Source organism: Amphiura filiformis, chromosome 13 (assembly GCF_039555335.1).
Source record: "Amphiura filiformis chromosome 13, Afil_fr2py, whole genome shotgun sequence".
Classification (NCBI taxonomy): domain Eukaryota; kingdom Metazoa; phylum Echinodermata; class Ophiuroidea; order Amphilepidida; family Amphiuridae; genus Amphiura; species Amphiura filiformis.
In genome coordinates this window covers 8,958,608-8,985,824 of record NC_092640.1, presented here as the reverse complement: position 1 = coordinate 8,985,824, position 27,217 = coordinate 8,958,608, and the positions used below count along the sequence as shown (strand labels likewise).

At 36.6% G+C, this 27,217-nt stretch overlaps 1 long non-coding RNA gene across 5 annotated transcripts; it reads left to right on the top strand.

The window, feature by feature from the left end:
* On the top strand, positions 1-27,217 carry LOC140167962 (uncharacterized). 5 transcript variants are annotated; one of them, XR_011861110.1, is made up of 7 exons: positions 6-265; positions 4,652-4,755; positions 8,365-8,477; positions 10,196-10,236; positions 15,250-15,536; positions 22,101-22,289; positions 26,475-27,217. It is a non-coding gene; the product is annotated as an uncharacterized lncRNA (long non-coding RNA). The 5 variants fall into 5 exon arrangements; XR_011861111.1 differs by lacking the exon at positions 10,196-10,236 and having other exon boundaries at positions 1-265; positions 15,250-15,548; XR_011861112.1 differs by lacking the exon at positions 10,196-10,236 and having other exon boundaries at positions 3-265; positions 15,250-15,485.

Below are 27,217 nucleotides of genomic sequence, written 5' to 3'. Positions count from 1 at the left end.
ATATAAGTGTGCTAGAAATATTTTTTACATTACGTATGCTAGAATAAAATGATTTATTATTTTGTTTTAATGGCAATATTTGATTTTCTCCGTGCCATATATGGGCATATGTATGGGCACAGCTGTACCCAATGACGTAGAAATCATGTTAGGGATGGGCGTAGTTTACACGTAGACCGGCAGTTATTTTCAATGCGATTTAACGTGGTACATTTCTTTCTCTTTAAAACGTCTGGAAAGTCGTGTGATGCGCCATTTTATGGAGGTAAGTTCATTTATAGTGAAATATCCATTTTGTTATAACATGTAAGTCGTATTGCTGATAATTTAGCGCTTTAGAAATGTGAGTTTTTGTAGTGTCAATTCACCGTAATTTTTAAGAGCAGAATTCGGCAGACATGTCATAATAAACATGCGTGCTCAAGGCAGTCATAAATTTGACCACCTAGGGTTAGCTATGTTAAAGCAAGATAGGGTACCAAATTTTTGATATGTTGCCCCCAGACATAAGGCCAGTCAAACATTAAAACAACAAGACTCCACTTGTCCATTAACAAATCTAAACTCTAACCCTAACCCTAATTTTGTTACACTCCTGACCATTTTGGGGGCTCAAATGCCATATGATATCATCTTACAGGAAGTCATTGACCTTATTTTTTTTTTTAAAATGTAAATCTCAATTAGCTTTTCAATATTGTTCCCAGTTGGAAGTTTTAAAACTTAAGCTTTACCTCAAAATGGCGTCTTAATTTTTTCCATAAAATTATGTACTAAATTTTGACACCCTAGGGTTAGACATGCTAAAGCAAGATAGGGTTCCAAATTTTTGATATGTTGCCCCCAGACATAAGGCCTGTCAAACATTAAAACAACAAGACTCCACCTGTCCGTTAACAAATCTAAACTCTAACCCTAACTCTAATTTTTTTTCCATAAAATTATGTACAAAATTTTGACACCCTAGGGTTAGACATGCTAAATCAAGATAGGGTTCCAAATTTTTGATATGTTGCCCCCAGGCATAAGGCCTGTCAAACATTAAAACAACAAGACTCCACCTGTCCGTTAACAAATCTAAACTCTAACCCTAACTCTAATTTTTTCCATAAAATTATGTACAAAATTTTGACACCCTAGGGTTAGACATGCTAAAGCAAGATAGGGTTCCAAATTTTGATATGTTGCCCCAGACATAAGGCCGGTCAAACATTAAAACAACAAGACTCCACTTGTCCATTAACAAATCTAAACTCTAACCGTAACCCTAATTTTGTTACACTCCTGACCATTTTTGGGGCTCAAATGCCATATGATATCATCTTACAGGAAGTCATTGACCTTATTTTTTTTTCTAAAATGTAAATCTCAATTAGCTTTTCAATATTGTTCCCAGTTGGAAGTTTTAAAACTTAAGCTTTACCTCAAAATGGCGTCTTAATTTTTCCATAAAATTATGTACTAAATTTTGACACCCTAGGGTTAGACATGCTAAAGCAAGATAGGGTTCCAAATTTTTTATATGTTGCCCCCAGACATAAGGCCTGTCAAACATTAAAACAACAAGACTCCACCTGTCCGTTAACAAATCTAAACTCTAACCCTAACTCTAATTTTTTCCATAAAATTATGTACAAAATTTTGACACCCTAGGGTTAGACATGCTAAATCAAGATAGGGTTCCAAATTTTTGATATGTTGCCCCCAGACATAAGGCCTGTCAAACATTAAAACAACAATACTCCACCTGTCCGTTAACAAATCTAAACTCTAACCCTAACTCTAATTTTTTCCATAAAATTATGTACAAAATTTTGACACCCTAGGGTTAGACATGCTAAAGCAAGATAGGGTTCCAAATTTTTGATATGTTGCCCCCAGACATAAGGCCTGTCAAACATTAAAACAACAAGACTCCACCTGTCCGTTAACAAATCTAAACTCTAACCCTAACTCTAATTTTGTTACACTCCTGACCATTTTTGGGGCTCAAATGCCATATGATATCATCTTACAGGAAGCCATTGACCTTATTTTTTTTTTCTAAAATGTAAATCTCAATTAGCTTTTCAATATTGTTCCCAGTTGGAAGTTTTAAAACTTAAGCTTTACCCGGTACCTCAAAATGGCGTCTTAATTTTTTCCATAGAATTATGTACAAAATTTTGACACCCTAGGGTTAGACATGCTAAATCAAGATATGGTTCCAAATTTTTGATATGTTGCACCTAGACATAAGGTCTGTCAAACATTATAAACAACAAGACCCCACCCGCCCATTAACAAATCTAAACTCTAACCCTAACCCTAGTTTTGTTACACTCCTGAACATTTTGGGGGCTCAAATGCCATGATATCATATATCTTACAGGAACTTGCAGCCTCAGTCAGGAAGCCACTGTCCTGAATTTTTCTAAAATTTAAATCTCAATTAGCGCTTCAATACATTGATCCCGGTGGAAGTTCTAAAACCTAAGCCTATAGCTTTACCCTCAAAATGGCGTCTAAATTTTTTCCATAGAATTATGTGCAAAATTTTGACACCCTAGGGTTAGACATGCTTAAGCAAGATAGGGTTCCAAATTTTTGATATGTTGCAACTAGACATAAGGCCTGTCAAACATTAAAACAACACGACCCCACCTGCCCATTAACAAATTAAAACTCGAACCCTAACCCTAATTTTGTTGGGCCAGAGCCAAAATGGTCATCACTCAACCTAAAATTTAGAAATTGACACAGGAGTAAATTTCTCCTCTGATTTAATAGGCTACTAACCAAAGATTATGAATAGGCAAAAAAAAAGTACAAATTGCCAGTGAATTTCGGAATGCAGGCAATAAAATACACACGTAGCGCCCTCTCGGTGTGGCGGGACGGAATTGTTAAATTTGATGTTGTACTACATATTTTAAAAAATATAGGTTTTTTTGTTTATGGTATTATAATGGTCTTCTGTATAGACAATTTCAGAACTAAAAAATATTTCAGTGGACTTTCCGTCCGGCCACATTTTGAGGTGATATTTTTACGTTCCGGAAGGGACGAAAAAAAAATTTTTAGTCAAAACTTTCCAAAATATATCAACTATTTATGGTAATAAACATTCCTGAGTACACATTAAATTACTAAAAACTGTTGTATGGGCACGAAACTTGGTGGGTACAGTCAACATTCAGAGTAAAATTTTCAGAAGGTTATTTCGGGGTCATCCGAGGTCAACTGAGGTCAAATTTCCAGAAACTGTCATATGGGCATAAAACTTGGTGGGTACAGTCAACACTTAGAGCCAAATTTTTGGAAGGTCATTTGGGGGTCATCCAAGGTCAGACAGGGGTCATATGAGGTCACATTACTAAAAACTGTCATATGGGCATGAAACTTGGTGGGTACAGTCAACATTTGGAGTAAAATTTTCAGAAGGTTATTTGGGGGTCATCCAAGGGTCATCTGAGGTCAAATTACTAAAACTGTCATATGGGCATGAAACTTGGTGGGTACAGTCAACATTTAGAGTCAAAGTTTGGAAGGTAATTTGAGGTCATCCAAGGTCAGACAGGGGTCATCTGAGGTCACATTACTAAAAACTGTCATATGGGCATGAAACTTGGTGGGTCAACATTTAGAGCCAAAGTTTGGAAGGTCATTCCGGGGTCACCCAGGGGGCACACACCCTTACTTGAGAACTCTCGCTTCGAATTTGCACACACTACGCAATCGATGCTAGAGTATGTTGTTACGATTTTTGGTGGTCAGCGGTAACATTTTTGCCACAGGTTTTATTTCTTCTGTTAATGTTGACATATGGATGAAAGTTAATATTTTGATGAATCAATTGTATCTTTTGAGTAAAGATTGCCCTTGTTGAACAGTCAAAACTTTTGTTGTTCAAAAGTGCAATTTAGCAACATTTTTTATTTTATTGCCCGTCGTAATTGGCTGTATGCTTTGAACAGCGAATTCGACTAGATTTTGAATGCAATGGTCTCTAGCCTCGAATGTGAAACTCATCGGTGAGCAAAGTCGTGGCTAGGCTTCTCAAGCAATTCTACACACAGACATAATGATGTGGCTTGGTGAAGATAATTGGTGGGCAGGAAATGTTATGCAGTACATTTATGTATGAAATATGCAAATTAGGTAGCTTATTTGCATTGTATAATTCCATTAGGGCTATTTCTCAGAACTGGTATTAAGGCATACCGTATAGTAATGTACCTTGGTGGAGAGGTGCATTGGTGGAAAGAAAATGTTATGCAGTACATTTGGGTATGAAATATGCAAATTTGGTACGGTAACCTATTTGCATAATTTTGCATACTTCCATCCATGGGAGGGTTATTTTAGAACTGGTAAGGCACATAGTAATGTGCCAGTGAGTTGGACAGGAAATGTTATGCAGTAGATTTTGGGTGCAAAATATGCAAATTTAGTAGCTAATTGGCATATTTTTGCATAACTTCATATAAAATTGGTTAAATCAACTTACTGTGGAGGTCTTTGTATCCAAAATATTAAATTGTGGCCCAGAGACAGTAACTTATATGTACCTAATAGAGTAGACTAATATTTTACAACAAGTCAAATTTCAACTGTTGGTCACAGCAATGTCATGTTTTGTCATTTACAATCAATTGTTCTCTGATTGCAGCAAATTTCCAAAGCATGCTGAAACCATCAGAAAAGACCTTGAATTGGAATATGTGTCGGAGTAAAACAAGATGAACTGAGACATTGCATGGAAGTATATGAAAGGTAAGTCTTGGAGATGGAAGGGACGAAGACTTCATTACTTCAGCAGTCCTGGTGAAAAAATTAAATGGTGCAACTGCATGTATACAGTGATTCTTGTTATTCTACACTACAACAAAATCATATTAGCCATTTAGGCAATAGAACCAAATTAGTTTTAATCTTTTGATAGACCATTGATGTTTGGTAGATCCTTATTATCTATAAAATACAGATATAATATATAACCCCAACCTAGCCCCTAACACTGAACCCAAACCCACAACTCTTAACACCCAACTCTTAACCCCAATCCTTAACCCACAACCCTTAACCCCAACCCTTAATCCCAACCCTTAACCTCAACTCTTAACCCAACCCTTAATCCCAACCCTTAACCCCAACCCTTATATCCCAACCCTTAACCCACAACTCTTAACCCCCAACCCTTAACCCCAAGTCCCCAACCCTTAACCCACAACCCTTAACCCCAACCCTTAACCCCCAACCCTTAACCCTTAACCCCACCCTTAACCCCAACCCTTAATCCTGACCCTTATATCCCAACCCTTAACCCCAACCCTTAATCCTGACCCTTTATAAATATCCCAAACTTAACTCCCAACCCTTAACAACCCTGAATCCTGACCCTTATATCCCAACCCTTAACCTCAACCCTTAACCACATCCCTTTAACCCCAAAACCTTAACCCTTAACACAACCCTTACACCAACCGTTAACCCCGACCCTTAGCCCCAACCCTTAGCCCCAACCCTTATGCCATAACCTCTAACCACAACCCTTTTAACCCAAAAACCCCAACCCTTAACAGCAACCCTGCATCCTGACCCTTATATCCCAACCCTTAACACCAACCCTTAATCCCAAGCCTTAACCCCAACCCTTAATGCTGACCCTTAACTCCCATTCCTTAACCTCAACCCTTAACCCCAACCCTTAATCCTGACCCTTAACCCCAACCCTTAATCCTGACCCTTAACCCCAACCCTTAATCCTGACCCTTAACCCCAATCCTTAACCCCAACCCTTAACCCTTAACCTCTAGCAAGAGTTAGCAATTTAGGGCAAGAGGCTGAGGTGCCATTGTTACATCCATTACTGCTGCTCCAGACCTAGAGCAGTATAAATGGACACCTGGATTTCTGTGAATTATCCCAGACAGAATAAAACAACACGTTGACAACTTTTTTGCGACTTCTGTCGACATAAGACATTAGAAAAGGTCAGTGAATTTATTTACCAAAAAAAAAAAAAAAAAAGAAAACTGGAATCAGCCATTTACAAGAGCAGCCCAAATTTGAACAAGCGATTGCTGGAACTTTACTTTTCTGGTGGTTACCTAAAAGTAGCAAAAGGCAAAGCATTGCTAGCAAGCAAGCAAGAGACAACTTTGTTGGTGTGAATATACCTCATGACGAACTCCGCCGGGACAAACCTGGAGTACATGTAAGTTGACTCATAAAAAGCAAAGATAAATATTAAGGAGACAACTTTACCCGGTATGAAAATACATGGTGAGCTCCATTCGTGATTACCTATAGAGCCGGTTGCTCACTAAAATGCCGCGGTCTTTGCAAAGCTGAGGCCTTCAAAATATAAAGATATTGATCAAAGCATGATCTCAATAAAAAAGCAAACATTGAATGGCTGAAACCTTTGTTTTTCAAAATACATGGCGTACTCCAAGAGAATTCTGAAGCCATAATTGTTTTTGAAATAAGCTGGTTAATTTTAATCTGAGAACTACACTATTACATTAAAAATCAAAAATTTGGACAGAAAAACTGCCTTTCACACACGTCAATTCTGCAACAAGTATCGAGTAGCATTGCCATCAATTTTTGGTGAATATTTCTACTTGGATGGCATTGCTACAATTCCTAGTAATAACCACACGCTCGACCTTATCACGAAGCCTCAATAATGACCATGATAATTCTTATACTCGCTAATTGCAAATATTTCTAATTTTGTTTTGAATAAGCATAATATCTTGCAATGAAAATGTTTTCTCCTCCACCATTAATGGGTGTGGTGGGTGGGAGAAAAATAATGTTCACCAATCTCCTCTAATGCTTTACGACAGAATGATGCTCCTGTTCACGAGCATTGTGCCGAAAGCAAGCGATGCCGTCACATGTGATTGAATCCCAACGCGCACCAACGGATCACGCCATTGGCCAAGGCTAGTTCCCGGAAAACATGACCTTTGACCCGCCTGAAACTTTTCTCTGCAGGTGATAAATTGAGTTTCACGCGATATACTGTGATGAAACTGTATTATATAATGCAACCATTTTGGAGGTTTCTGGCCCGGTTTCTTGTTATTTAAACCCTAGCCCTAAACCCTAACCCTAAACCCTAAATCCCTATGCATTTTAACAGCTACAGCCCCACAGATGTAGATGTTAGGGCCAATGTTATGGTTATGGTTTGGAGGTTAATTTCATTTTGTTTGCAGTCTGTGAGAGTTATTGAGGGCTATTTTTTGGAAGTGGTTTAAACTTAGTGCAAAGTGATGTGCATTGGTGGAGAGACCTGCATTGGAAGAGAGGAACTTTATGCGGTCAACTTTGGTGCGAAATATGTAAACTAACTCAAATTGCAACCAAACATGAACCAAAGCTGCATTATGGGAACTTTCATGTAATGGTTGTGTTCAAGATCAAATACTGAGGTCAAGGGTCATTTTAGGTCAACTTTTAAAATTGGCTGAAAATGAAAAAGAAAAGTGTTTCCCAAAATTGGAAAAAAAAGGATTCACATGAATATTTATTATGCATGGTGTGCATTACCCATATTTTTGGACGACCTATCTGGCACCACTGTCCCTATTTTTTGGAAGTGGTTAAAGCGGTAGCCTAAAGTGTAAAGTGACATATGGAAAGGTTTGTATACAAAATGATTCTCTTATAAACCATCATGCGCACAGTTTCCACCTCAATACACCTGAGCACACATTTTGTTCCAAGCAGAGAACAACAAGAGAACAACAAGCAGCGAACGTCTCCACCACAGTCTTTGATTACACTACACGGTTGAGTACATAGCAATGTAGGAGCTGTGAAGCTTCTAGCTAAAAATTTGATTGGGTTTTTTTTTCGAAACCTCACATGTTCCCTTCATCCAATCAGATTTTTAAAAATATCAAACCAAAGCTAACACTTCCCCCTAAAACACTTTTAGTCACTTAGTCAACAGATAACACAATTCAATGTTATAGCAAGGCGAATGTGGAAAATCTGTTGAAAACTACCTATCCAAACACATTTTTTGCCCAAAATGTAGGTTTTAAAAGTCAAACCTCAAGTGTTCCTTACAATATTTTTCAAATTTTATGTCATTAAATGAAAAAGCACACTTGCATGTATATTGTCCATATACTAGAGTCACTAGAATGAGCAATGGCCAATTCTCTTTAAATTGCAAATCTTGTGCAAAAAGTTACTATTTTCGTCTGTTTTATCACACGGTTGTAAATTCAATGAACTTTGACTTTTAAAAAGAGCGCCTATATATTAGCATAATTTCTGTAAAATTTTATGCAGTGAATTTTGGTGCGAAATAAGCAAATAAGGTAGCTAATTTACATAATTCCATTGTATTTGCAGTCTGTGTGAGTTTCCTCTTTAGTTCTACTAGAGCCATTGACACGATAGCTGGAGAAGGAACTACCAAGCTGCAACCATTCAAATGTAACAGCGATTTAACCCATCTAGTTAGTGTAAGTTTTAAAGTGTAAGTAACTTTTGACCTGCTGTCACAAATTTAAGAATTGTCTTGTTATTGATAAAATTCAGCATTTCAGCTACAATTGACTGTCTGGGATTAACTTGTGGTCCAGAGGTATTATACAAATATTGACTGCTATGAGTGGCATGGTTAAAATTATAGGCCCAAGGTGGTCTCAAAACCATGACTATGCCCCGAGTTGAAATTGAGGATTCCTTGACCCATCCAGATGGATTCCTATCTTATGTCATGTAACCAATAGTTACAAAAAGACACATTTCAAATGATGTTTTGTCATTTACATTGTTCTCTGATTGCAGCAAAATTCCAAAGCATGCTGAAACCATCAGGAAAGAATTGGTGTACAGGCTGGTAAACTCATGTTTGAGGGGCTGTAACTCGAGAGCTGTACGGAATATGCTCAAAATGAAAATACCACTGGAAACAGCAACTTCTACACGTCTAAATAAAAAAAAGAATTGTTGCAATTGTTCACAGCAAACTCAAGTTATACTCATTTGAATACAACCACCCATTTTGGTAGCTGCACACGGTTTCACTTCCCAAGTAGGGGCCTACCTATTTTGATTGGTATGGCGCGATATTCAAATGCAAATAAAGTTCTGTGGCAGGTGTGGTTTAGATCAATAATTCCTACATGTTAAAGGGCTCTTTTCAATATAATTTTTACCTCATTGCACTACATTATAATAAAACGGGCCAAATGATAACATGGCACCACAATTTCATGACGGGAGCGCGACGTTTCTATCGACGAAGTCTCATGAAACTAAGAGTCCCACTGAAGTTCAGCGTCTTTTTCGTCTCAAATTTTCTACAGCTAATCGGGTTTCATGTAAGGGAACAGTATATAAGAATGTGAACAAGCTCAATGTGCATGGAACACTAAGGAACAGACAGCCGCGGAAGCGTCAGGCAGACCACGAACTACTGCTAGATGATCACAAGTGAACATTGCTAGAGTTAGACATGTGTTACAGCAAGACCAAAGATCAGGTCAATCCTTTACCCAACCCGGGTACCCAACATTCCCCCAATCAAGCTTCTGCCGGATCGTTCGTAAAGACTTGAATTGATATCCCTACCAACTATAGTACCGTCATGGATTTTGTTGAATATTAATTAAAAGCAAAAGTTGTCTTTTCAACAATAAATCCTGTTAGCACTTTGCTGATTAAATGCCGAAATTGAAATGGATGAAAATCAATCAGCCGTGTGCAGCTACAAAAATGGGTGGTTGTATTCAAATGTGTATAACTTTAGTTTGCTGTGAGCAATTGCAACAATTGTTTTTTTTTATTTAGACGTGTAGAATTTGCTCTTTCCAGTGGTATTTATATTTTTAGCAGATTCCTTGCAGATCTTGAGTTACAGGTCCTCAAACATGAGTTTACCTCTTTTTGACTCAGCCTGTATGTTGGAGTAGAACAAGATGATCTGAAACATCGCTTCAGGAACAGTGTCATTTAAGTCTATGATAGGTACGGCCTAAAAACCTGTTAGATTTGCGTAACCTGGCCGACCCTAAAAATAGGCACGACCCTAGACTTTTTTTAAAATTTAAATAAACTTAAAATTAAAAAAAAAGAGTTCCAAGGCCTTTATCTTACGCAATTTACAGCTTAAAATGTGCGTGTAAAAATAATAAATAATACTTTTTTTTTAATGCCAACCGACCTACCCATGAAGACTTCATTACTTCAGCAGTCCTGGTGAAAAATTTAAATGGTGTATGTATTGATTTTTGTCATTTTCACTACAACAAAATCATATCAGTCACTTATTAGGCAATAGACCAAAATTTGTTTGATCTTTCTATCGACCATTGATGCTTGGTTGACCTTTATCATCTATAAAATCAATTAATTGACTATTGTTAATTGTGATTACACAATGAATCTGTGTATGTAATGATATATTGACCAATACAAATTTACCAGTAATTCTGATTAATCAGTTGATAGTGCATTAATTACAAGCATCAAAGCAGCATCAACGGTCACTCCAAAGATCGAACAAATTTGCTTCTGGTGCCTTAACCTCTTATCTATAAATGTTGTTTTTCCTACACATTGATGCTCTGTAATGGTGCAACATCAGAAATTAGTGTTGTTTTTCCTATACCTGGGTGCCCGGCAATGTGCATGATTCCTACATGACTGGTGCACAAAGAGTACATTCACAGTACCAATGCTGCTACTGTACAGGACCCACCAGCAGTAGTACTGCACTGGTATTATTATTCACTCCCTTAAAGGGCATATATTGGGTTAGTCCAGTTGAAATGCAGGCGCCTAGATGCAAGACACGACCTTACTCTTCTACACAAGGTGTGTGATTTGTGCAGGCATGAACAATTTCAGCATTTTAGCTGATTTCAGTATTTTTTTGTTATTGTATCCAGTGTTTTTCAGCCTATATCTGAATCAAATTCACAGAAAATGGTAAAAAACATGGTTTTCAGACCAGTTTTCATGCCCGTAATGTGTGGGATATCAAGGTCAAACCTTTCGCAGGGAGTGTATGAATTTGAACTGGAATAGCACATTTGCCAGGAGGTCCTCTTAATATAACCAGGAGCTACTTTAAAGCTGAAATTGTGTCCTTGCAAAAAGTTTCAATGTAGTTGAGAGTTAATTCATGGTTGTTCCCAAATAGCTCTTGGTTCACACAAAGTCTACCTCAAGTGGGTTCTTCCCCTTCACAAGTTTGATGAAAATGGTAAATTCGATAATGGAACAAATCATGTTCTAATTTGAAACAGGTAATGCAAATATCAAATGCAACCGGGGATTTTGGGTTTAAAAGTTCAAGTCCCAGGTAAACACCTGGTCAGTCCCGGGTCCTCCCGGGCATAAATCTTGAGCCACTCCCTGAAAAAAAAAAAAAAATCTGATACAAACCGATGCAAACTCTGGGTATTCCTCAGCCCAAATTCCTGGCCCTGCACAGTGTCTATTAACACCCTGTATTATAAATATTTTTGTCCATACAGCTCAATACTCCGTTGAAATCAATATTCTATTATTGACACAGATAAAGAAAGTTTACATATGCATTGTGTTATAGGACTTGCACCTGGAACTTAACTAAATGGGCTAAACGTGTTCCTTTATACCTATAAAGTATAATTGTCATTCTCAAAATTAAATATATCTCAATTTTTACATTGATTTCAAATTTTTACGTTAAAAATGCAGTAAAAGATATCCACAGCAAGCTGCAAGGCCCCGCTAATTAGTGTACTGCTTTTCGAGTGGGTGTACTGGAAACAAATTTTTTTCTTGTAATAGAAACATCATATGGGGTACTAGCAGTGGTACTAGAGCATGCACAAATCGTAATAATGTGTAGAATATAGAAACGCTGTGATATCTCATATGATCAGCCTATCTCGAACAAAATCGCAATGCGTAGCTGTTAAAAAACGAGAGGATTCGCTGTACTATCTTATCAATTTTTAACACAAAGATATAGGGATGATGACGATGTGCCCTGTGCATCGGATCCAATATAGGACTAAATCTTATAGTATAAATATTGTGCAATCTTGTCATGCGAGTTCAAAATTATGTCTTCAATGGACTGCAGAGCTCTGGATGGATCCTTAATGCTTCAAAAGCAGACCTACTTGTGTGTTCCATTGCAAATATGTCAGTTACTCACCTTGTTGCAGAACCTCTAAAAAGGACTAAGACATAGGCCTAAACGATTAACGTTTGGAAAATCTGTATATCAACACAAGATATTGAATTCCATTTTATATCATACACCTATTTATAATTATTTTTTTAAAGAAGAAAAATACAACTCTAAAAAAAAAAGAACATGTACACTACCTGGCCAGTATATGGGTGATTCTCTGAAAAGGTGAACTTTTAAGTCCCATGACTTTCGGCGCTCATAAAAGTTTTAAAAGCGGATTTTTTTTTTCTTTTTTGGCTTAGTCATGGACTTTTGTATGTATAAAAATAGTTAAGAACATCCAAGTGGGGAAAAATTTATTTCTTGGAGTCAAAAAAATTCTTCAATATCTGACGCCCCCCCTGAAAACCCCATGTCCCAATGTCACGCAACGAATTTTAGTGATTTTGTAGTATTTTTTGTGAGCAAGTGTGGGGAGTGAAAATTACCACTGACTGGGGTAAATATCATGTGTAAGAAGGTTTAAATGCTTAAAACCACTTCTAAAGTCAATTTTATGGAATAATTCAAAAATTTGTGTCAAAACATTGCTGTCCCTTGGTTTTGCATCATTGCCGTCACATTGGCATCAAAACGGCTGGAGGTGAAGAGGTCAATGTCTGAACCATCATCTCCGCTTCATCAGTTGGCGTCACAATTTGCCGTGGCGGAGATGATTCTCTATAGGAATTCGTGTAGAAATATCATCTCCGTCACATCACCATCATCTCCATCACATCACCGGATCTTGAGATACAGCGAAGTCCAGTTTAGTTTATCAGAAAATGCTTACCAATTCTAAACCTTCTCATCTGTATGAATTTCATTTTCAAGTAGTGTGAAAACATTACTGAAATCAAATGTCTGTGACGGAGATGATTCTCTATATGAATTTGTGTAGAAATATCATCTGCGTCACATCACTATCATCTCCATCACAGCATTGTCATCTCCATCACAATTGTTGTTGACCTTTATTTGACCTTTGACCCAGACAACATGGAATTTACTATTTGGAAATGTAATTGATATTGTATGTGTTTACTATGTCAATAGAAATTTATTTAGTTATTTCTAGCAAAATTATGAATATACTTAGGTTTGTATAAAAAAATACTAACAGACATGACATTTTCCGTACAGCCTGCCTCTCATTGTCCCAACTAAATGACGAAAGTACAAAATCATATTTTTTTTAAAGTGAAAAAAGCAAACATGAATCAAGCAACTTACAAGTTATCCATAAAACTCATAATTAAGAGTTTTAACAATTTTTTGTCCTTTTTTCCTTTTTGGCCTAAATGTGACAGAGATGATGCTCACCTGGCACAACCTGCAGATTACGCCCTCTATAATATAGAGGCGCCCTAAAGATTGCGCCAAATATTGTTTTCATGCACTAGAGACTTACATCCTTACAGATATGTAAAGGAAACATTTTTATAATCATTTTCAAATTCATATTTGCCTATCTTCCAATAGTACACCTTTTCAGAGAAATACCCATATGGCCATGTGTGATGGCTGGAGCAGTCGATCACAGATTCACAAAAGTATTGCATATGCATTTATTATCACGGTCAGTTTAGTTTTTAAGTGTAGGCCTGAGCATTTAAAGCTTTACTTTCGGTGAGGTGGTTTAAAACTTTAAAAAATAACGTAAAATAAATTAGAAAAAAATAATACATTTGGCAAAAATTAGCGTATAGCAGGCCTACGTTTGCACATGCATGTCAAGAAGACAGGGCGGTATGGCTTAGAGCCTGCTAAAGAGCATATGGGCCTACTGCAGAATTTGAAAACAACACCCATGATTTTGTTTTTGGAATCGGATTACGAACATTAACAGTGTGGCAAGCCAGTGGATTGTTAATATATATCCTCGGTAAACCCCGGCTCAAGTACGGCCAAGTGCATAGAATTCCCTGGTCCATAAATGCGGGCATCCTTTCAGCAAACCACGGCAATGTTCACAGCCCATTTTACTGGTTGGAAAACCCTGGGTAAGTTACCACACAATCGCGGCTCTCAACCGGCTAAAGTGTCCGCCCAGTTTCCCAGGGTTTTGGTCGACGTCCATTCTTATACCAGTCCTGGCCAACACCCGGGGCAAATTTTGAGTCAAATCCCGGGTCACATGATGTCAAGTCTCGGACCATCCCCGGGTAGCTGCGGATGTAATTGACAGGTGCATAAGGGAATTATGGCTTAGTCAGTGAGCCAGTACACCACAATTTGTGTCACTTCCAAAGTAACTAAATAACCCATATGGTAAGAACTGCTCCTGATATCGGAACTATTCAGTCACTTTTGAATGTCGTTTTGGTCCATTCTTTGTGACACTTTTTCCTGGCCTTGTAATACACATTTAGGCATGGTTGTATTTTTGTTTAACTTGTCTACTCTCCCTGTGGTTTTGGATTTTTACTGGTGCAGTAACAGTGTACACCATCATGGGTTACATACAATAATTTTTATATGGTCATTGTATTGTTCCTCACACCAAGAAGTTAAATGAAGGTTCATATTTGTGATGTGATCAAGTTAAAGCAATGATGTGTGATTTGCATAAAGAATAGATTCCTGTTAAATGTTACTTATCACTGATCATAACGCCCCCTTTTAATTTCTAGCCAAACAAATTAGGGTAAACAAAGAAAATTGTGATTTCATTCCAGTGCCTACAATGCGTGTATTAGCTTGCCCATCCTATGTACAAACAAGACTTAAGGCGAATAGTGATATGCACACTGTTTATATGTCAAGGCGTATGAAGAATAGCGATATGGTCGTATGTCATAAGTTGGTACCGGGGTATGAAAAAAATTACACTTTGCAAATTGAGAGAAAAGTCACCAATTATATATATTTATTAGCTAAAAATTTAACAATGGGAGGAAATAATTAGGCAATCCTCAACCTCTTTACATGGGATGATTTCAAATGGAAAAACATGTTATACAGCATCGGACATGATGTACATTTTGCTCCTGTCATATACATATATTCAACATATTTTGTGATTTACTATTCTACTTGTTTTATTTAATTTATTTCAGTATCAGGACCATTAGCAGATGAAGCCAGCACCATTTGAAAGAGACTGTTTGAAATTTCCCAATTGATGTGCAACCTGGCTGTCTTCAATCACTATCAATTGCAAATCAATATCATTTGCATTATCAGACTCCCGTGCAGTCAACAGCTAAACATAGTGACGGATAGACAATTTCAGTAACTTCAACATGATTTGCTGCTCCCAAGAATTTTGAGTGTTGTCAACAAACTATTCCAAGTAATTTCTGCTTTCAACTTTAGATGATTATCTAATGTGTACAGTATTATGGCAAGTATTAAGGTATAGAAACAAAATAGTGTGATCTTTCGATCAACCATCGATGCTTGGTTGATCCTTATGAAATCAATTTATTGACTATTGTTAATGTTATAACAAATGAATCTTAGTATGAATTGATATTGACCAATATCAATTTAGCATTAATTCTCATTAATTAGTGGTTAGTTGATAACAAGCATCGAACCAACATCAACGATTGATCCAAAGATCAAACAAAGATCGTTATATGGCCAATGTATGACCAAATTTGCTTTTCATACAGTAGACATTAATAAAATTTAACAAAAATACATATTCCTGTATCGTTCAGTTTTCATACATTTACAGCTGTATTAATCAACACCGGCAATCAGTGGGTCTGAATACTTGCAGAGTATTTTAACCTTGTTGCTTGCGTATGCTATAGAGACTGCAATTATGCATGTTGGCATGGCACGTTGTATTATATGGCATGGTGGTAGTTGCATGACAGAAAACTGTTAAAGCATTGGTATAACTTGATTATTTTTGGAATGATATTTATTTGTTTAGTTATATTAAATTCATGTCTACTGAATGATAAATTGTTACCCCTGTTTGTTCATGTAATACAAAAATACCAAAAAAAATATGCAAAGCTTCTATGTATCTTCATGTGCAGATGCGATATTAATTTGTATGCTTCTAGAACCACCATCAAGAGCATTTGCTTGTTCTTGGAAAACTTATTGTCGCCTCTTTTATTGAACATTAAGTCTATGAAGAGAAATTGGTGGTAACCTTTCCAAATTGGCAGGTTTATGAAAACGGCATGTACAATAGCAGGATTGCAGTATGCATAAATATTTTTGAATTTATGAAATTTGGTCATTTTCAAAGAGTTTGTTGACCGCTTTTCCATTAGGGTCAGAGGTCAGGCTGGTGTCTGTGCAAAGCTTCCAGCCTCCTCTTTCATTTGATATATCATTCCAGTTATATAACTCTTGGGAAGTTATTCAAACACTTGTCTGTGAGTTATCATTTTCTGCATTTTTGCAGATTTCAATAATGCTTTACTGTGTAAGGTATAGGGAGTTCAATTTTCAATGTTACAGATTATGCAGATTTTCAGTTTTCCAGCTTTGCAATGCTGTAACATTTGAATTAGGATGCCTGCTACCTTGGGAGTGGTACCAATGTAAACCTTATTGTCGCCTCTTTCATTAGATGTGAAGTCTATTTAGAGAATTTGGCGGTAACCTTTCCAAACTGGTGGTTTTAAGAAAACGGCATGTACTACAACAGCTGGATTGCAATGCGTCAAGGTTTTCAAATTTGTGAAATTTGGTCATTTTCAAAGAGCTCGTTGACCCATTTTCCATTGGGGTCAGAGGTCAGGCTGGTGTCTGTGCAAAGCTTCCAGTCTCTTCTTTCATTCAGTGATATATCATTTCAGTTATATAACTCTTGGGAAGTTATTCAAACACTTGTCTGTGAGTTGTCATTTTTCTGCATTTTTGCAGATTTCAATAATGCTTTACTGTGTAAGGTATAGGGAGTTCAATTTTCAATTTTACAGATTACAGATTTTCAGTTTTCCAGCTTTGCAATGCTGTAACATTTGAATTAGGATGCCTCCTACCATAGGAGTGGTACCAATGTAAACCTTATTGTCACCTCTTTCATTAAATGTGAAGTCTATGCAGAGAATTTGGCGGTAACCTTTCCAAACTGGTGGGTTTAAGAAAACGGCATGTACAATAGCGGGATTGCAAATATGCGTAAAGATTTGTAAATTTGTGAAATTTGGTCATTTTCAAAGAGCTCGTTGACCCATTTTCCATTGGGGTCAGAGGTCAGGCTGTTGTCTGTGCAAAGCTTCTAGTCTCCTCTTTCATTTGATATATCATTTCAGTTATATAACTCTTGGGAAGTTATTCAAACACTTGTCTGTGAGTTGTCATTTTTCTGCCTTTTCTGCAGATTTCAATAATGCTTTACTGTGTAAGGTATAGGGAGTTCAATTTTCAATTTTACAGATTTAGATTTTCAGTTTTCCAGCTTTGCAATGCTGTAACATTTGAATTAGGATGCTTCCTATCATAGGAGTGGTACCAATGTAAACCTTATTGTCACCTCTTTCATTAAATGTGAAGTTTATGCAGAGAATTTGGCGGTAACCTTTCCAAACTGGTGGGTTTAAGAAAACGGCATGTACAATACAGCGGCTGTACAGCAATGCGTAAAGATTTGTAAATTTGTGAAATTTGGTCATTTTCAAAGAGCTCGTTGACCCATTTTCCATTGGGGTCAGAGGTCAGGCTGTTGTCTGTGCAAAGCTTCCAGTCTCTTCTTTCATTTGATATATCATTTCAGTTATATAACTCTTGGGAAGTTATTCAAACACTTGTCTGTGAGTTGTCATTTTTCTGCCTTTTCTGCAGATTTCAATAATGCTTTACTGTGTAAGGTATAGGGAGTTCAATTTTCAATTTTACAGATTACGCAGATTTTCAGTTTTCCAGCTTTGCAATGCTGTAACATTTGAATTAGGATGCTTCCTATCATAGGAGTGGTACCAATGTAAACCTTATTGTCACCTCTTTCATTAAATGTGAAGTCTATGCAGAGAATTTGGCGGTAACCTTTCCAAACTGGCGGGTTTAAGAAAACGGCATGTACTACAACAGCTGGATTGCAATGCGTCAAGGTTTTCAAATTTGTGAAATTTGGTCATTTTCAAAGAGCTCGTTGACCCATTTTCCATTGGGGTCAGAGGTCAGGCTGGTGTCTGTGCAAAGCTTCCAGTCTCCTCTTTCATTTGATATATCATTTCAGTTATATAACTCTTGGAAAGTTAGTCAAACACTTGTCTGTGAGTTGTCATTTTTTCTGCATTTTTTGCAGATTTCAATAATGCTTTACTGTGTAAGGTATAGGGAGTTCAATTTTCAATTTTACAGATTTCGCAGATTTTCAGTTTTGCTGTAACATTTGAATTAGGATGTCTGCTACCATGGAGTGGTACCAATGTAAACCTTATTGTCACCTCTTTCATTAAATGTGAAGTCTATGCAGAGAATTTGGCGGTAACCTTTCCAAACTGGTGGGTTTAAGAAAACGGCATGTACAATAGCGGGATTGCAAATATGCGTAAAGATTTGTAAATTTGTGAAATTTGGTCATTTTCAAAGAGTTCGTTGACCCATTTTCCATTGGGGTCAGAGGTCAGGCTGGTGTCTGTGCAAAGCTTCCAGTCTCCTCTTTCATTTGATATATCATTTCAGTTATATAACTCTTGGGAAGTTATTCAAACACTTGTCTGTGAGTTGTCATTTTTCTGCATTTTTACAGATTTCAATAATGCTTTACTGTGTAAGGTATAGGAGTTCAATTTTCAATTTTACAGATTACGAGATTTTCAGTTTTCCAGCTTTGCAATGCTGTAACATTTGAATTAGGATGCTTCCTATCATAGGAGTGGTACCAATGTAAACCTTATTGTCACCTCTTTCATTAAATGTGAAGTTTATGCAGAGAATTTGGCGGTAACCTTTCCAAACTGGTGGGTTTAAGAAAGCGGCATGTACAATAGCGGGATTGCAAATATGCGTAAAGATTTGTAAATTTGTGAAATTTGGTCATTTTCAAAGAGCTCGTTGACCCATTTTCCATTGGGGTCAGAGGTCAGGCTGTTGTCTGTGCAAAGCTTCCAGTCTCTTCTTTCATTTGATATATCATTTCAGTTATATAACTCTTGGGAAGTTATTCAAACACTTGTCTGTGAGTTGTCATTTTTCTGCCTTTTCTGCAGATTTCAATAATGCTTTACTGTGTAAGGTATAGGAGTTCAATTTTCAATTTTACAGATTACGCAGATTTTCAGTTTTCCAGCTTTGCAATGCTGTAACATTTGAATTAGGATGCTTCCTATCATAGGAGTGGTACCAATGTAAACCTTATTGTCACCTCTTTCATTAAATGTGAAGTCTATGCAGAGAATGTAGCGGTAACCTTTCCAAACTGGCGGGTTCTTGGGATTGCAATATGCATAAACATTTTCAAATTTGTGAAATTTGGTCATTTTCAAAGAGTTCGTTGACCCCTTTTCCATTGGGGTCAGAGGTCAGGCTGGTGTCTGTGCAAAGCTTCTAGTCTCCTCTTTCATTTGATATATCATTTCAGTTATATAACTCTTGGGAAGTTATTCAAACACTTGTCTGTGAGTTGTCATTTTTTCTGCATTTTTTACAAATAAAAAAAATGCTTTACTGTGTAAGATATAGGGAGTTCAATTTTCAATTTTACAGACTACGCAGATGTTCAGCTTTCCAGCTTTGCAATGCTGTAACATTTGAATTAGGATGCTTCCTATCATAGGAGTGGTACCAATGTAAACCTTATTGTCACCTCTTTCATTAAATGTGAAGTTTATGCAGAGAATTTGGCGGTAACCTTTCCAAACTGGTGGGTTTAAGAAAACGGCATGTACAATAGCGGGATTGCAAATATGCGTAAAGATTTGTAAATTTGTGAAATTTGGTCATTTTCAAAGAGCTCGTTGACCCATTTTCCATTGGGGTCAGAGGTCAGGCTGTTGTCTGTGCAAAGCTTCCAGTCTCTTCTTTCATTTGATATATCATTTCAGTTATATAACTCTTGGGAAGTTATTCAAACACTTGTCTGTGAGTTGTCATTTTTCTGCCTCTTCTGCAGATTTCAATAATGCTTTACTGTGTAAGGTATAGGGAGTTCAATTTTCAATTTTACAGATTACTTAGATTTTCAGTTTTCCAGCTTTGCAATGCTGTAACATTTGAATTAGGATGCTTCCTATCATAGGAGTGGTACCAATGTAAACCTTATTGTCACCTCTTTCATTAAATGTGAAGTCTATGCAGAGAATGTAGCGGTAACCTTTCCAAACTGGCGGGTTATGGATTGCAATATGCATAAACATTTTCAAATTTGTGAAATTTGGTCATTTTCAAAGAGTTCGTTGACCCCTTTTCCATTGGGGTCAGAGGTCAGGCTGGTGTCTGTGCAAAGCTTCTAGTCTCCTCTTTCATTTGATATATCATTTCAGTTATATAACTCTTGGGAAGTTATTCAAACACTTGTCTGTGAGTTGTCATTTTTCTGCAATTTTTGCAGATTTCAATAATGCTTTACTGTGTAAGGTATAGGGAGTTCAATTTTCAATGTTACAGATTACGCAGATTTTCAGTTTTCCAGCTTCCGTCATGATGCAACATACCTGCCCCACACTCTGCTCAGTGTACCCATTCCAGTTCCAGCCGATATGCGCAGACTATTTCCACCTTGCTGGCAACAATTACTTGGTCATTGTGGATCGCTACAGTAATTGGCCAATTGTGGAATGGGCAGCTGTTGGATCAAATGCCCTAATCTCCAGCCTCAGGTGTACATTTGGCACATATGGAATAAGTGATGAGCTGTCCTCTGATGTTGGCCTGGAGTTCTCATCTACTGCCACCAAGACCTTTCTCAAAAATTGAGGAGTCCGGCACCATGCAACTGCAGAGCTGAAGTTGCAGTTAAAACAGTTAAACTCCTTCTTACTGACAACACAAGCCCCAATGGAGACTAGACACTGACTCCTTTCAATGGGCAATTAAGCTACAATACAGAAATACAGATAAGGGGACTAAACTTTCCCCAGCACAGTGTTTGTTTGGTCGACCCATACGTGATTTCATTCCCACACATGAAAATTGCAGAGCGGCTTTCCAGGCATAGGTCAGTTTGACCAATATGTGGTTCGCTTAGATGGCTCTCGCCAAGTAACCTTAAGTTATTGTGGCGGTGCACACCTGCAGTATCTTGCCAGCCCCATCATTTCATCTGCCCACCTACACCACCAGTTGTATCTCACAGACCCCCCAGCATCTGCACCCAGTGACCGGGCATGGTGACTATGCCACCGAAGGACAACGCTTCCCCACCTACTCCAGACACACCCACAACTCAAGCATATCCACCATCACCAAACACCCCCGGATCAGCATTGTCCCTGGATCCCCCACCCTCTTCTACCTGTGACACACAGCATCCAAAGTGCGCACTATCACGATTGCTATATACCCCACAACTCTCCGGGCCTAAAGGAAACATATATACACACACCAAGCCTGCATTCCGCAGCCCCATCTGTCAGGTATTCCATGCACCTCAAGACTGTTAATACTTAGTTGTTTCTCAATTTCTCAATATACATAATGTGTTTAATGTCCAGGTACCTAAAATATACTCTCAAGGACTTGGGGGCATAGAGGATTGTATGTTATTGTACAGTACAGCATGTTACAAGCTGTTACAGTTGTTCATTGTTTCTTTCACCGTTATATCATTCCAGATTGCCTTTGTTGAGTCCAATAAAGATACAAGACAAGACAAAGACTAGTGGTAGTTATTTAAGACTCACAAGCACATAATGTAGTTGCACAGACAAAAGCATCTGCGCAGTATGCACCTTATATGTTATATTGAGTTGAGCACAAAATTGACTATGATTTAGTATTTGAAAATAAATGTGACTATAATTAGTCTTTTGGAAATGACTTTTTTTTGTAGGAGTGGACCATGATACAGCTTCAAGGGGCATTTAATTGCATTGCAGCATGAACATGGCCAACACCCAATGCGTAATAAACTTAATCTGACCTGTGCATCTAGTATTGGAAGTTGTTTCTGTGATGGTGACATCGGAACAATTTGAGCATGTCAGGGGCTGCTGTTACCATGTGAAAAATACAAATGCAAGTAAGTTTGAAATATTCTGTAACAATACAGATCCCTGCTGATTTCTGTCAAAGATACAAAGCTCCAACATAGGCAGAAGGTGTACCCACCCTAGTAACTTGAGTATGCTGTATGAAATTCATCGTATCTAGTACATATACCATATTTTAAAATTGAAATTCAAAGAGTGACATAGATCAAAGCACAAGGAGACTGATTCAAAATGACATACAAAAACTAGTCCGACTTCACAAATTCCCTATACTCATATGTGCATCCGTTCGAAAATGATAAACACTGCGCTAGTCCGAAAAAAAGCATGCTCTAGTCAGAAAATGAAAACCACTGCAACAGTGAAATATAAGAAATATGATGAAATGATTTTTAATCCATTACGATTTGGAAATAATTCTAGAGACAAAGATGATGTTGCTAATGTTAGTTGTAATCATGAATGTAATTATACCACACCTAATCAATGTTCATTCTTAAAAGATGGTAAATTAAACTTTATGAACATTAATATTAGAAGCATATCTAAGAATTTCGATAAAATGAAAGAATGTGTTAAAGCTGTTAATCACGATTTTACCATTATAGGCATTTCTGAAACCCACTTGAAAGATAAACCACATGACTATTACAAAATTCCTGGATATAATTTGGAATATACTAATAGAGTCGGAAAAGAGAAAGGTGGCGCAGGTATGTACATTTCCGACAAACTTACATATAAGCTACGTAAAGATTTAAGTAAGGCTACATCAAATTATGAGTCATGTTTCATTGAAATAGAAAATGTAAAAAGTCGCAATATTATTGTTGGTGTGGTGTACAGAGCTCATACAGCGATTAACGAATTTATAGTAGACATAGATCCTATCTTTCAAAAAATAAATACTGAAAAAAAGTTAGCCTACGTTATGGGTGATTTCAATATAGATCTCTTGAAAGTGGAAAATGAAAAACCTATTCATGATTACTTAGTTAGATCTAATTTATTCTTATTCCTTGATGCCAACTATTTACAAACCGACCAGAATAACAGAAACATCTGCTACACTAATCGATAACATATTAACGAATAATGAAAATATTGTACAATCTGCTATTTTAGTTACTGATGTAAGTGACCATTTCCCTACTATCTTGTCTACAAATCTAGATGTATCAGATATCCCTAGTAAAAAGGCAACATACAAAAGAGTACACAATAACTGCAATATTAATAAGTTAAAGAACAAATTGGCTAATGTTAAGTGGCAAGAATGTCTTGATAATGTTAATGCTGATGATGATTATAACAAGTTTATTGAAATATTTAGCAATATATATGATGAATGTGTACCATTGAAGAAATGTTCAAGTAAAAGAAAAAAGGAACCAAGATCACCCTGGATAACTAAAGGGCTTTTACGTTGTATAAATATGAAAAACTATTTATATAAACAGTACTTGCAGAATCCAAATACGGAATGTCTCCAAAAATTTAAAACCTATAGGAATAAACTGCATGGTTTGATACGCAAATCGAAAAGAAATTATTTTTTTACCAAATTTGAACGGGCAAAAAATAATATGAAACAGACGTGGAAAACAATTAATAGTATCATTGGGCGTGGTAAGAATCAGCAAACTAAAAATAAATTTAAGACGGACAATAATGGCAATACTGCTACTATTTCAGATCCCCAAGAAATATGTGATCATTTTAATAAATATTTTGTAAACATAGGTCCGAAACTTGCAGCAAATATTCATAAATCGGGAAAAGACTATTTTGATTATCTAGATAATCCTGTAGCTAGCAGCATGTATATGAAACCTATTATAGAACCTGAAATTATCAAAATCATAGATAAATTCAATCAGAACAAAAGTTCTGGTTGCGATAATATTGGAAACTTCATTATCAAAAGGGTAGCAAACGAAATTGTAAAGCCACTTGCTTCAATTTTTAATCTTTCCATCTCAACAGGTATTGTCCCACATAAACTAAAAGTAGCAAAGGTAATTCCAATCTACAAAAAAGAAGATGCTGAGGTGTTTTCGAATTATCGTCCAGTATCGGTATTGCCTTGTTTTTCAAAGATACTTGAAAGATTGGTTTTTAACAGATGTATTGCTTATATTGACAGTCATAAAATACTTAATGATAATCAATTTGGCTTCCGCAGCAATCACTCTACTTATATGGCCATTATACATTTAGTGGATAAAATTAATAATGCGGTAGAAAAGGATGAAACTACTATTGGAATATTTTTAGACCTTTCAAAGGCTTTTGATACTATAGACCATAACATATTAGCCCACAAATTAGAACACTATGGATTCCGAGGCATTGTACTGGATTGGTTTAGGAATTACTTAAGTAACAGGAAACAATATGTATATTATAACTCGTGTGAATCCAAAATGAAAGATATCATATGCGGTGTCCCTCAAGGTTCCATATTGGGACCCCTACTATTTATACTTTATATAAATGATATTGTTAACACATCTAACGTATTAAGCTTTATTCTGTTTGCAGACGACACTACAATACTCTACTCACATAAAGATATAAGAAGCAAATTTTGGTTAATTAACAATGAACTAAAGGAAGTCAGTAATTGGTTCAGAGCAAACAAATTATCAGTAAATGCCAGTAAAACCAATTATATGATACTGGGAACACCACATATGACGTCCAAGAATTGGAACAAAACTGATTCAACAACAACTGACTGTAATGTAGATGTTAAGATAATTTTAGACCATATCGTTCTAGAGAGGGTAGATAATACCAAATTTCTGGGAGTACTTATAGACGAAAACTTAACATGGAAGAGTCATATTAACTGTACAGCAAAAACTATTTCAAGGAATATTGGTGTAATGAACAAACTCAAATTCTTTGTACCAGATCGCATTCTTTATACTCTACATTGTACCTTTATTCAACCTTATTTGAACTATGGAATATTAATTTGGGGAAACACGTGCAGAACATATTTGGATAAAATTGTGAAACTCCAAAAATGGGCGATACGGACAGTAGCCAGTAGTCATTACAGAAGTCATACAGCCCCCTTGTTTGCCAAATATAACATTTTAGCAAACAATGACACCTATAACTTAGAATTGGGAGTTTTTATGTATAAGTACAGTATTAATGAATTACCGAACTTATTTGACAGTTTATTTACCCTACGATCTAATATTCATGATTACCAAACAAGAAACGCTAATAACTATAACTTAACTAAAAATAGCAGGGTTTTCACCGATCACGCTGTCCGTATAGCTGGTCCTATATTATGGAACTCATTGCAAAAATCTTTAAGAGCGTCTTATTCAGTGAAACATTTCCGGAACGTGTACAAAAGACACTTAATTTCAAAATATGATTAAACTATGAGCATTGTAGTTTTTGGTTCTTGTTTGTTTGTTGTTTTTAATTTTTATTATTTGCTGTTGCGTTTTCTGTTTGGTAACTTTTCTGTTAAAGGGGATGGCTACCTCTGGCCTTACTGGCCTTTCGGCCATCTCCTCCATGATTCTTTGATGGTATTTTGATGTAATGATATTTTAGTGCGTATTTTGTATTTTTATGTGAATTGTGGAAATAAATAAATGAATGAATGAAATGAATGAATGAATGAATGAAACAGTCTGACACTGTTCTAGTCAGATATTTAATTCTGAAAAATATGCCACTAGTCTGACTAGTTTTGGACTAGCGCAGTTATTCTCAGATTCGGACCAGCACAGTGTTGGACTGAAAGAGCGTTTTCCAGATTCAGACTAGTGGTGTGTTGGACTAGCCCATTGGGTTTCACTGGTTGAGTTTATTTTAAATTTGGACTAGCTGTGTGTTGGACTGGTGCAGTGCATTTCACATTCAGACTACCAAAAATAACGCCCTGTACCTGTTAAGTTGATGTTGTCAACACTTAAAGCTACATGTGTGCAATTGGTGGAGGAAGTATTGCATCCAGTGTACAACTGCAGGGTTGTTAATTACAACAAGTATAAATAAAAAAGTACATTCAAAGGAATATGGAGTGATCATGATGGCTGTTCAGAGGAATCATTAATGGGTTGTAAAAATACGCTGCACAAGCCATTGTATGATATGGGATTAAATTCCATCTCATTTTGAAGTATTTGGCACACCGAAAAATGTAATAACAAATGTTTGTTTCTGATTTGAAATAGGAACGGGTGTGGTTGCTGCATTGAAGAATGGGAGGAAAGTGATAGGGGTAGTGAGACCAACATTCAACACATACGTGGACGATGGCTCAAAGTAAAATACTTGCCGAGTGCATGAGGAACAAGATGAGAGTACTGGTACATGGTAATGATGGTAGTGGCGACAATGACAGCGATTCAGTCAGCTTAGGTGGTGACATGTAAATTTTAAGCATTGACATCTGACTAACAGTTATTAATGCAAGAAAGTTGTATGAACCAAGACAATTCTAAGGCTATTAACATTTTGATAACAATGTAATTATAATGTTTAAAGTTTTGATTGAAATGTGAAACTTTTAACAAGATGCTGTATGACTTTGTATGACCTTTTTCCCAGTTGATGGAAGAAATTTATATAAACCAGGGCATGCGTGTGATAATGTCACAGCAGTTTTGACTTTGTGACATCAACTGGGAAAAGCTGAATGTATGTTTGCATCCAACATTTTGTTTTTGCTTTGCATGGCTGTTATTTAAGCAACACTTTTTTTTTGATATTAAATGAACTTGTATTTTACATCTTTGGTATCTAGGTTTCACAGATGTAATGCAGGAATTGCATTGGTTCATTGGAGAATAAACAATACAAATTTTTGTTTTTACATATTATCCTCAACCGTATGACATGCAGGTCCAATATTTGATCAAATATTGGACCTGTATGTTGTCTATCACACAGTAGAGGATAGTAAAACAAAAATTCA